The sequence below is a fragment of the Dromiciops gliroides genome, chromosome 1 (genome assembly GCF_019393635.1).
Source record: "Dromiciops gliroides isolate mDroGli1 chromosome 1, mDroGli1.pri, whole genome shotgun sequence".
Classification (NCBI taxonomy): Eukaryota; Metazoa; Chordata; class Mammalia; order Microbiotheria; family Microbiotheriidae; genus Dromiciops; species Dromiciops gliroides.
In genome coordinates this window covers 588608098-588621330 of record NC_057861.1, presented here as the reverse complement: position 1 = coordinate 588621330, position 13233 = coordinate 588608098, and the positions used below count along the sequence as shown (strand labels likewise).

The 13233-nt window shown below is 42.7% G+C and overlaps 1 protein-coding gene across 3 annotated transcripts in view; it reads right to left on the bottom strand.

Annotated features, from left to right (window-relative positions):
* Positions 1-13233, bottom strand: part of EMP2 (epithelial membrane protein 2) — a 54703-nt gene that overhangs the window by 21959 nt on the left and 19511 nt on the right. Inside the window, exon 1 of one of the 3 annotated variants that reach the window (XM_043968633.1) lies at positions 5636-5868. The exons of the other annotated variants lie outside the window; for them this stretch is intronic. The gene's annotated coding sequence lies outside the window, so the exon portion shown is untranslated. Of the gene's footprint in view, positions 1-5635; positions 5869-13233 lie in introns of those variants that run through there. 3 annotated transcript variants of the gene reach the window in all.

Genomic DNA, 13233 nt, shown 5'->3' with positions numbered 1-13233 from the left:
AGGAAGTTTCCAAGACCCTATATCAATGTAATCCTCTACCCTGAATTGTTTTTAGAGAATTTAGAAGTTTTGGAGAGCATTGGACTTTTCCTCCAAGATCCTTTCCAACTCTAACAATAATGATTCTGTTAAATATTTAAGGGGCTGGCATACAAATCAATCATGACATCACAAAGTTAATGGTGAAGCCTCCCTTTCGCCTCTTGGAAAAGAGGTAGTAGCTTACAGGAGCAGACCACCACATAGGTTGTTAGATATGGCCAGTATGTTGAATTTTTTGCTTAATTGTACTTCTTTGTTTTGAGGAATACATTGGAAAGTGGCAGCAGGGCAATTAAACCTAATTAACATAATTGAGAAATATTTAACAAAATAAACAAAAATACAATACAATCTGGATAATATTAATATATGGCTGTCTAAGTCAGTATGCTGCCTATAAGAACTGTTTCAATTTGAGATTGAAACCACTGCTTTAAGACAACTATTGTATATCCCCTAAGTTTTCTCTTCTCTGGGCTTGTATGCCATGGTTTTGTAAACATTCCCTTTCCTAAATGCCTTCTTCTGATTGGTTATATTCTTCCTTATTAATGCCCTTCCTAAAAATGGCAGCCTCATCTAAAGCCAACATTAAGAAGTAGTTTGACCAGGAAAGGTACAGGAGTTGACCTTGCTCCTTCTCAACCCTATTTCTGCTATTGCAGTCTAAGACGCTAATAACCGTTTTTGGCTTCCATGTCATTCCGTTGACTCACCATGAGTTTGCAATCCACTACAACACTGAAGTTGTTTGTTTGTTTTTTTCTTCACATGAAATGTTGTCTGGCCACACCTCCTCAATTCTATTCTTGGGCAGTTTTTTTAAACCTAAGTTTAGGCCTATATATATATATATCCCTATTAAATTTCATCTTATTAAATTCAGCCCATCCTTTTAGCCTGTCAAGGTCATCACAAATACTGATAAGAACTAACATGTTAGCTCTTCCTCCCAGTTTTATGCCATTCAGCATGCAAGCCATTTATAGAGTCATGGATCATAGAAACATAAAATTAGAGCTGAAAGGGACCTTTGAGGTCAGGTCATCAAGTTCCACTTCCTTATCTAGGCCCAGAGAGGCTGAGTGACTTGCCCAGAGTCACACAGCTCACAAACGTCTGAGGTGAGATTCAAACCTCAATTTTCCTGACTAAAAATCCAACTCTCAATCCATTATACTATGCTGCTTCCCACATATACTTATCCAAGTCAATTATAAAAATGTAGACTAGAAGGATGCCAAGGATGAGTCCTGTGGCATTCTACTAGAGACTTTCTTCCACTTTGACAGCAATCCATTAGACATCCATCTTTGGTTCTAGGTTTTCGACCAGTTCTGAATCTACCTATCTCTAGTATCACCTAATTTTTATTCATTCATTGAAGAAACATTTACATGCCTACTATGTGGAGAGAACCCTGTGTTATGATTTGAAAAGGATACAAAAATTTAAGTCTCTGCCCTCATGAAGCTTCTGGTTTAGTCAGTGATGTGGATATAAATATTGAATATTACACAATGAGTGCATTAGAGACTTGTGAAACAAAGTGCTATGGGAGAGCTAAGGAAGATAATCATTTTAATATTTTTTGTTTGTTTTTTTGTTTTGTTTTGCGAGGCAGTGAGGGTTAAGTGACTTGCCTAGGGTCACACAGCTAGTAAGTGTCAAGTGTCTGAGGCCAGATTTGAACTCAGGTCCTCCTGAATCCAGGGCCAGTGCTTTATTCACTGCACCACCTAGCAGCCCCCAAGATAATCATTTTAAATAGCAGGATCAGGGAAGGCATCAAGAAGGATGTGGTGTTTGAATCAGCTTTAATATATGAGCATGAATTCAACAAACTTGGGGATAGAAAGCAATTATTGAGCACCTACTAAGTGCCGGGCACTGCATTAACTCCTGGGGATACAAAGAAAGGCAAAGGACAGTTCCTGTTCTTAAACAATTAAGTCTAATGGAGAGGCAGAAAGGGTATAGAAAATCAGCAAACAGCTGTATTATAAACTAGATATATACAGGATAAATTGGAGATAATCTCAGGGGGGAAGCACAAAGATTAAAGAAGACTAGAAAAGGTTTCTTGTAGAAGGTGGGACTTTAGGTAAGATATGAAAGAACCCAGGAAGAAGGGATAGGGAGAGAGAGAGAAAGAGAGAGGAGAGAGAGAGAGAAAGAGAGAGAGAGAGAGAGAGAGAGAGAGAGAGAGAGAGGGAGGGAGAGAGAGGAGAGAAAGAGAGAGAGAGAGAGAGAGAGAGAGAGAGAGAGAGAGAGAGAGAGAGAGAGAGAGAGAGAGAGAGAGAGAAGCTAGAGAGACTTCTGAGTATGGGAATAACCAATGAAAATATTCAAGAGTCAGGCAATACTGTTATGTGGGTGGGACAGGGAGAAGACCAGTGTCACTGGATTGCTGGATATATAGAGGGAAGGAAGTAAGGTATAAGAAGCCAGGGGACAGTGTGATCAACAGTACAGAGGTGGGAAAGTCAAGCCAACTTGAAAAAAGTGAGCTATTTGGGGGCTATTAGGTGGCACAGTGGATAAAGTACCGGCCCTGGATTCAGGAGGACCTGAGTTCAAATTCTACCTCAGACACATTGCCCCACAAAAAAAAAGTGAGCTATTTTATATGATTGGAAGGTAGAGTACATGGGTGGTAATATGAAAAAAAAAAAGGCTGAAAAGGTAATAGGCATCTGAATTTTGCTCTGTAGACAAGAAGGTTTTTCAGCAAAGGAGGGATATAAATATAAAACAGTTTACCAGTTGGAGAAGTGAGAAAAATCTATCAGAGTGGCTACTATAACAGTCTAGGGCTGAATCAATAAAGGCCTCATTTAGAAAGGTGGCAGCAGCAACAGAGAGGAGAGGACAGATATGAGAGAGGATGGTGAGGTGAAATTGATAGGGATGAGTGCACACAAGTGGTGAGACTGAAAAGGAAACATAACCCCATCTTCCACATTTTGTCCATTCTTTCTGCTACTCCAACTGATAAACTGACTTATGCTTATATCCCTTCTGTTACTCTGCCAAAATCCACATAAAGTGTGTCTAAAGTCTGATCCTTTGGTCTATTTACCTGCTGAAAAAGAAAATTAAACCGGCATGATTTCTTCATGATGGACCTATGCTGGCTCATAGACATCACCATAGTGATGAAGCTGGGATATGACTTGATTCAAATAGAACCTGATGAAGATCTAAATTTTTCCTTGTTTATACTCTAAAATGAGATGTCCTGCAAAGCCACATGGAATATTCATCTAGGAGTCAGAAGATATGAGTTCCAGTTAGTCCTGACCTCACCACTTACTAACTGTATTATTTTTGGAAGTCATCCTCATCTGTAGAATGGGCATAACTTTTTTTTTTTCAGGGCAATGAGGATTAAGTGACTTCCCCAGAGTCACACAGCTAGTAAGTATCAAGTGTCTGAGGCTGGATTTGAACTCTAGTCCTCCTGAATCCAGGGTCAGTGCTTTATCCACTGTGCCACCTAGCTGCCTGCCCCTGGGTATAACACCTTTTTTTTTTTTTTTTTTTAGTGAGGCAATTGGGGTTAAGTGACTTTGCCCAGGGTCACACAGCTGGTAAGTGTTAAGGTCTGAGGTCGAATTTGAACTCAGGTCCTCCTGACTCCAGGGCCGGTGCTCTATCCACTGTGCCACCTAGCTGCCCCTATAACACCTTTTTGCTTCACCTCAAAAAAAGGGGATATTGTGAGAATCCAATGAGATCATGTATACTATATAAACTGTAAAGTGTTATACAAATGTTCACCATTTCTTCTGTTTGTTATCTGTTGCCAGAGTCCTAAAGCTCTTTATTGTCCAACTTTTGAAAGTGGTTTTTAATTTTGGAAACAGTGTTCTTCATCAGTGAGGGAGAGGGAGGTGGTGGGCCAGGAGCAGACAACTGTGTGGCAAAGTAGACTAGACATAAGTCCGGACACTTAGTTGTGAGTCCCAGTTCCAATACTTATTTATTAGTTGTGTGACTTGGGCCACAAGTTGCTCTAATATAATAGATATCTCTTGAGCACATGTTACACAAAGGACAAGGCACTGGAATATGGACAAAACCAGAACACTTTCTGCCATGAAGGAATTTATATTTTACTGAGGATTTATAATATGCACCCAAAGACAGAACAAAGAAAATTGTAGAGGTAGGCAACAATGTGGGGAGGGTATATCTTATCTGTAGTCTTAAAGAGCTAACCATAGTACTGAGAAAGTAAATACCTGGGGTCACACAAAAAGTAGAACCAAGGTCTCCTTGGCTCCAAGACAAACTCTCCATCTACTATGAGATGTTGACTCTGGAAACCACAAATATGAATTATTTCCAATTTATCACACTTCAAAATGATATCCAGAAACTAAAAGACTAAAAAGTTCTTTGTTTTGATTATATTATAAGAAATGGGATGAAGCTTCATCAGATTGCAATCCCATCCCAATCCCCCTTGCTCCCAGCCCTAAATTTCACATAACATTTATAGAACCACACAGAAAGTTGGAGCTTAGAACTCATCCAATACGACCCATTCATTTTATAGATGAGGAAACTAAAGTCCCCAGGGAGAGAGAGGCTGACCGGAGCTAGGGAGAGGAAGTGAATGGACTTGCTGCAGGCAGTTGCTAGCATTCTCTTAGTATCAGAATCTAAGGAGGTGACAATGACAAGGGAAGACTGGGGGTGGGGGGAGTGGCTGTTGGGAAGTGTAGGCAGGCCTGTGGAAAGCCTGAGAACTCAACAGAATGTCTGTGGCTGAGTGACATTTGGAACTCTATCAACTTACCAGTCTGAGGAATGGCCTGCCTGGAAAAGTCCAGCCAGGCGGGTCTTCTGGTAATGTGAGTAAACAGAGACCTGATATAGCCCAGATGTTCCCTTAAATGCCCTGATAGGACTTTGTCTAATTATGTGCTCGGAACAACTTTTTTTGGTTTTGTTTGGGGTTTTGGTATTCTATATCTATATCTATATCATTTATATCTATATCTATAATATCTCTGTCTCTATCAAAATAAGGTGTGTTTTTTCTACTGTACTCCATTTTCAGGTGTAAGAGTAGCAAAATGCACAAACAATTCTGAGTCTGACTCACTGACCCACCCCTGGAAACCAGTGGAAGAGGGGCAGGGAATCTGCGGAAGGAGGGGGGGGGGGGCTACCTATTTCTAGTTTGTTCTTGGTCCCTGGTACCTAGGTCAAGGTGCTGTTCCCTTGTGAATGAATAAGGCATGTGGCCTAATGACTTTTTTTTTTTCATGGATTCTTCTCCATTGGTCTCACTACCCATTTCATCACCACTTCCCGGTTTCTCAGATCTCTTCTGAAATTCTCCAAAGGAAGTCAGACAATTATGCTCTCCCTCCTTCCCTCAATGTTGCTTGCAATTAAACAAGAGCTATAGAGCCACAACAGCTTCCCAGCCTAAGAAGCACATGCTGTTAGTGTGGTCATTTTGTCCAGCCAATTTCCATCCCCACCCTCTGGAGCTCTTCCTACAATTTAAGCTCGGAGTTAATATCGGAGCTGATTACAGTGGAGAACAATGGACCCAGAACCTTTCGATACAGACCTTGAGTGTTTAGTTGTCTAGAAGCCAGGCACAGTCAATCCACAACAGCAGATTTGTTCCAACAAGTGAGAAGGTCCTGGATCCCAAACCAAGGGGGAGGACAAGCCAATAGAAATTCATCCAGAGGAGGAGAGAAAGAGAGACACAGAGAGAGAGACAGAGACAGAGAGACAGAGAGAGAGAAACAGAGAGAGAGAGGGCAAAGCTGGTGCCGGCTGTTGGTAATTCCACTTCGGTGCAGGCTGAGTCTCATGGAATCTGCTCCTCCCCACCACCCCTGCTCCAGACCACTCCCACAGTCTCAAGCACTCCAAGGACCACAGTGGCTTCTATATTTTTATTCAGGAAGGGGGAAGGTCAGCTCAGCCTCCTGGTCTGGAATCTGGACTTCTGCCCAGATCTCCAGGCGTCAGCAATGCCCCTGGAGTTTCCTGTTGAAGAGGGGAAGCTCCGTTACTCCAGGAAGTCCTCGTTTCTGCCACTTTGGAGAATGGGGTCCCTTAAAAGCCACGAACACAAAAGCCAAAACTTTCTGCTCCTCAGTCACCCCCTCCCATCTGGACATAATAAAAGGGCATTGTAACTGGCAAGGCGGGGCGGGGGGGGGGGGGAAGGACCGGGACCAGAAAGGCAGGACCATAAAGAATAGATGGTGATTCTGACTACTACACTTCTACACTGTGCTACATGTTGAGGGCACAAAGGAAGCAATAACAAATAAAAGAAGATAGATAGATGATAGACAGACAGATGGATGGATAGATAGATGATAGACCGACAGATGGATAGATATATAGATAGATGATAGACAGATGGATAGATGATAGATAGATGATAGATAGATAGATAGATAGATAGATAGATAGATAGATAGATAGATAGATAGATAGATGATATACAGATGGATAGATAGATAGATGATAGATGATAGACAGACAGATAGATGATAGATAGAACAAATAAAAACCACCCCTACCCCTCAAGAAGCTCCCATTGTACCATTTATTGTATGACCAGAGGCCTTGGGTTTCATCTTCTGCTAGTTGTAACCAAGCATCCTCACCTCAAGAGGGCTTCCTGGGCTGAATGATGGGGAGGAGAGGGAGAAGCTAGGAGGCTGGGTAAGAGATTTCCCTCCACATCTCCAAGCACATGACCCTATAGTGACTACTACATGAAGAGATTTACCCTTCTTGGAATGGCTTTCTTCAGATGCCCAGACCATCTACTTCCTAGCCTACTACTTCCTTCTCCATTAACTGCATCACTATTCCCATCACTACTGTAGGATTTTGAAACGGAAGGGACTTTAGAGATCATTTAGTATAACCTTTCATGTTAAAGCTGACAAAAGGAGAGCTCGGGGAGAGAAAATGATTTGCCCAAGGTGCAGTGGGTAGACAATAGCAGAGTTGGGATTCAAATTTAGGCCCCCGGACTCCAGACTTTGCATCATATAGTCCTAGAACCCCATGCTTGGATATACCTTGCAAAACATGATGGTGGGAGCATCGAGGTAGCGAAGTGGATAGAGCATCGGCCCTGGAATTTCAAATCAGTCCTCAGATACTTACTAAGCTGTGTGACCCTAAGCAAGTCACTTAACCCCAACTGCCTTCTCAAAAAACCAAAATGACAAAAAACAGAAACATGATGGTGCATAAAGACAGGCTAACTAACCTTAAGGGGCTTATAATTTAAAAGAGATTGTATTGTTGCTTATGCCCAAGGGGGAGTGAATTGGAGCTGGGAAGATCTGGCCTCAGCTTCTTTCTGCCCCTGCCAAGGCCTCTTACTAGCTCTGTGACTCTTGGAAAGTCACTTCACCATGTTGAACCTTGGTTTCCTCAACTGTAAAGTGAAATTGGATTAGATGGCCCATAGACTCTCTTTCAGCTCTAATTTGATGATCACAACACATCTCCAACATTCTTTGGGTCTATTTAATGTTTGAGGGCTTTAAAGGTCTATTTTCCTTGTCCTTCCTGCTATAGCAGGGGTTCTTCATCTTTTTTGTGTGTCTTGGGACACCTTTGGCAATCTGGTGAAGCCCAGGTTCCCCTTTTCAGAATAATATTTGTCATCCTAATACATAAGATCACAGAGGAAAAATATTGCATAGGATAACAAAGGAAGTGAGTGATAGTGAAATATAATCATCTATCTGTCTATCATCTTTCTATCTATCTAATCTATCTATCTATCTATCTATCTATCTATCTATCTATCTATCTATCTATCTATCTATCTATCTATCTATCATCTATCTATCTATCATCTATCTATCTAATCTATCTATCTATCTATCTATCTATCTATCTATCTATCTATCTATCTATCTATCTAATCTATCTATCTATCTATCTTTCTACCTATCCATCTCTTCTTGTCTTTCCTACATCCACACCAGATGAGCATAAGAAGCAAGGAGAGAAAAGGCAAGAGGCAAGGTGGAAGGGAGGGTCCTTGAGTCTACACAAGGCAAGTCAGCGTCATTTTCATTTCAGAAATAGAACAGAAGGATCCCTTCCCCCTGCCAAAAAATGAACCCAAATCCCATTCCCTCTCTTTCTTTTCCTAGTTGTAGGAGTGAGGAAATGCACAAACAATTCTGGGTCTGACTCACTGACCTGCCCTCAGAAACCAGTGGAAAATGTGGAGGCGGGGGGGGGGGGGGAGAGACTCTGAAAGGGGAATCCACCTATTTCTAGTATATTCTTGGTCCCTTGTGAATGAACAAGATATCTGGCAAGAAAATCAACCCTTATCCCAGAACAAGAGAAATTGATGAAATGATTTACAGGGAGAGTGGGGAAACAGCTGCCTGATTGGGTCCACACCATTCTCTGCCTTCCTCCTACCCTGTGCTTCAGAGGAGAGGTTATAAAGGCAAAACAAACAAACCAAAGACTCTCCTGGTCCGTGTTCCTAGTACACTATGCCTCTGTCTGCTTCCTGGTTTTCAGCTCGAAGCTAATGAGCCCGAAAACTTTTGAGGGTCCTCTCCCTTCTCGGTCACCGTCACCAGGCATCCTTGAGACCTGGCTCCTCTGAGCAGCTTCACGGCTTTCTCCAGCTCCAGCCTCCCTCCTTTCCCCTTCAAAACCCCAGACAGCACAAACGAGGGCTTTGTTGGGACATCTGGAAGGGGCCCTGGCTCAGGCTGCCTCACTACAGCCTAGCCACAGCAAAGGAAGGAGACAACAGTTCCAGGGACAGACAAGAGGATAACAGCCCTATGTTTGGCTAAACCTCTCTACTTTCTAATTACCTCCTGTCTGGGCCCACCCAGAACCCTCCAAAACCAACATCCCAGCAATGTTCACAGGATTTCAGTTTATCTAACAGAGAAGACAGAGAAAAAAAAAAAAACAAAAAAAGCCAGTTGGATGTTTTTTTTTTTTCAATGTAAGCATTGAATGTGATTTAATTTTTCAAGTGGACTATATTCCAAGAATGGATTTCCAACACCTCAATGACAAACTTGAGGCAGGAATTTGCAGATAGCTACAGGGAACCTGTGCCGTACTTTATTATTCCAAGAAGCAACTGTCTCATTCTCATGGACATCCCTTTGAGTTGTTTCCAGTAATGAAGGAGATCCACACCCGAGCATCCACACTCCCTCGCTTTGCCATCCTTGTGACCAATAGTGGAATAAGTGTGGCTGCTGAGCCAACTTCTCTTTCTCTGAAATCCTCCATAGGAGTTAAATCAATGCTTGTGCTCTCATTAGCACTGTGCTTCTAATGAACAGAACTAAGCTGTCCCAAGTGTGCTCAGCCAAGTTCCAGATCCAACTGAAACCCATTATCTCTTCTGAATCACCACCCACCAACTTTTACCAAACCAATTTGGACATGCTGCCTGAGTAGTATCTGTTTCCAGACTTGGTCAGAACCAGAAAGTCACCACCCCCCAATACTTCCTTCCCAAACCCACAAGTTTTCTGGCCTTGTTCCATGCTCTAATTGATTCAATTAAGCAAACATTCATTAAGTATGTACTATATGCCTTCCACATATGGTGCAACTAGGTGGCACAGTGGAAAGAGCACCGAGTCTAGAGTCAGGAGGACATGAGTTCAAATCTGGCCTCAGATACACTAGCTGTGTGACCCTGGACAAGTCACTTCACCCTGTTTGCCTCAGTTATTCATCTGTAAAATGGTCTGGAGAAGGAAATGGCAAATCACTCCAGTATCTTTGCCAAGAAAGCTTCAAATGGGGTCACAGAAAGCCAGACATGACAGAAACGACTCAATAACAACAATATGCCTGCAACTGGGGATACAAAGACAAAAATGCTAAACAGACTCTACCCTTAAGAAGCTTATATGCTACTAAAAGGTAAGTCTCATGGGTGTGCTGATAAATGTTTAACAAACAACTTTCTGCATTATTAATACTTTCTAAAGTCTCAATAATCAATTCATGATTTGTAAAGGCTAGCCAGTTAGAGGTAGCTCCACATCACCTCTGGATTGGTCTTTTTCTGGGGAGTTCTCTCTTCCCAGGGAGGAACATTTTCCCTCTTTTACCACTCCTGTCCCGGTACAAAGCAATGTCATCAAGAAGGAGAGAGCATTAATAAACAGGAGGAGAGGAGGTCAGGAAAGGTCTCATAGGAGGTGGGACCAAGTTAACTTACTTCCCTCCCAAACTTCCCTTTCTATGTTTTGAAGGAAGCAAGGAATTTCAAAAGATCTAGAGGAAAGGGAATACATTACAGAATGGGATGGGTGAGGGGTAGTGGAAAGGCATAAAGACCCAAGACCATTGCAAGAGTGCTAAAGTAGGAGCCAGGATAGATCCAAGTTCAAATCTGGCCTCAGATTCTTAGTGATTTCCCACATCCTTCTCCAGCTCATTTTTTTTTGGGGGGGGGACAGGGAAATGAGGGTTAAGTGATTTGCCCAGGGTCACACAGCTAGTAAGTGTCAAGTGTCTGAGGTTGGAATTGAACTCAGGTCCTCCTGAATCCAGGGCTGGTGCTTTATCCACTGTGCCACCTAGCTACCCCCCCAGCTCATTTTACAGATGAGTAACTGAGGCAAACAGAAGCTAAGTGATTTGCCTAGGGTCACACAGCTAGTAAGTGTCTGAGGCCCAGTTTTAAACTCAGAAGATGTCTTCCTAACTCCAAGCTTGGCACTCTGTCCACTGCCCTATTATTTGTAAAGTGCTTTGAAAGCTTAAAATACTGTATAAATGCTAGCTATTATTACTATTTAGAATCAAAAGACAAGTTCAAATCTTGGCTCTGCAACTTGCCACCTATGTAATTGCTTCCCCTATCTGGAAGGGAAATAAGACTAGCTAACATTTATATAGTACATTTGATTCAAACTCAGATCTTCCTGACTCCAAGTCCAGTGAGTGGTCTTGCAACTCTGCCACCTAGTCCCCTCAAGCCCCTTCCCCTACTCAATTCTGTAATCTGTGGGTTAAATTCTGTTGTGAACAAAGTGTCATCCCATTGTCCCCTTCTGTTTGGGTGTCCAGGCTCTGCACTGGGAACCTTCTTCCCAATCTGTTGAAGTCTCTACTACAATGAAAGTTACTTCTAGTCAAATGGAGCTCAGAATCAGGTGAGATGTGCTTTCCGGTATCTTGTCAATTGGACACTGAAGCAGGAAAGACCATATCCAGATTCCTCTTATGCCTCTTAGCTCCACCCTGGGGCAGGAAAGAAGTTGCCAAAGGGAAAACTTCCAAATTCAGTCTAGTCCTTCCGGCTGACATCTGGCAGCCCCATAAAGCCACTGTCGACTGGCTAATGACTGCCAGCTGATTTCAAGACTGAAAGTGACAATTAAGGGTATTCTCTACTATTGTTCTAGCAGCTGTCATCTGAGGATCTCCCAGTAATTAAGTCTATCCACACCCCAGCCCATCTCTGGAGCCCCAGAAGAAACCAGGTACTTCACCCTCTGTGTCAGGGGCAGAGGTAAGGAGTTCAGAGAGATTCTGACTGCCAAGGGTGAGGCCAGAGTCAAATATGGGGTGTTCCCCATTCATATACCTTTGAATCACCATCATTCTGAGAGCACCACTTAGTGGCTTTCAAATAATCCCTTAGACATGAGTCACACCCCGGTTAACAGCTTCTCTTTCCTCAAAAGTGACAATAGCACAACACCTAGAAAATCTGCTAATGGACTTGGCCACAACTTACCCCAGAAGACCACAAGACCTTCCCTTCTTTCCTCACCCTCCTTCACAGTCACTAGCAACAGAGAAGTTTGAAAGCAGGTGGTGACTTGCCAACGAGGGCCTAAATACTCACAGAAACTGATTAAGAGGATCATGGGGCCAAGATTGGCACCAGCCTGAGCTGTGAGGAAACACCAGCTTTAGTGGAGTTAAGTAGTGGGCATCGAGTATAATCATCACACAAAAGGAGTCCAAGATGAGAAAATGTTTTAGGAGGCTGAGTTCAATATTCAGAGCATAAATGAGCATTTATTAGTCACCTACTCTGTGGCAGGAACAGTGCTATGTGTTGGGGATACAAAAATGAAACAATTTTGTCCTCAAAGGGCTTACATTCTATCAAAGGAGACAACACATGCACATATCACTGTATTCTAGATATATAGATAATATGTACAGCATAATTTTGGAGGGTAGGGAAGGCACTACCAGATGGAGGGGATCGGCCCCAAATCCTGAAGTAAAAGGTGATGAAGGAAATTAAGGTTTCTAAGATGTAAAGGTGGGGAGCTTGAATGAAAAGCACTTCAAGGGGTAGCTTGAATGAAAAGACAGACAGGAGATGGAGTTATTATGAATGAGGAAAAGTGAGACCTGTTTAGCCATAGAGTGTGTGACAGAGAACAATATATTTCCTATACAGTTAGTAAGCAGCAGAGGCAGAATTAAAATATAAGTTCTAAAACTCCAAGTCCAGCATTCTTCTTTTTTTTTAGTGAGGCAATTGGGGTTAAGTGACTTGCCCAGGGTCACACAGCTAGTAAGTGTCAAGTGTCTGAGGCCGGATTTGAACTCAGGTCCTCCTGACTCCAGGTGCTCTATCCACTGCGCCACCTAGCTGTCCCCAAGTCCAGCATTCTTGCCATAGAACTACTTCCTGTCTTTGGATCTCAGTTTCCCCCTCAGGAAAATAATGGAATTAGATGACCTCTAAGACCCCTACCATGTCTAACATTCTTTGATTCTGTACTGCTAGATACCATTGCCCAGGGACCATGGTCTTCTTTCTGAGAGAAGGAGGGAATGAAGAAGCCCTAAAGGGACTTGGCTGTCCTGTATCTAGAAGCTTGGGCTACTCCGAGAACTTGGGGCTGGCACTTCCATTCTTATTAGGACAGGGCCTAATATTCTCCTCTGGATACTCACAGAGAATGGAAGAAACCATTCCATACCAACTGATATAGGCCAATGATGGAGGCTAAGCCAACTCCTCAGTTCCATAGCCAGCCTCAGGAGCATGGAATGCTTGGGTGACGGGCCTCATTCTGCGCCAATTGATCAAACAACCATTTACTGATTGCCTCCCATGTATAGAGCAGTATCCTACGTAGTAGAGATGCTACAAAAAGGTAGAAGACAGACCCTGCCCTCAAAGAGCTTATG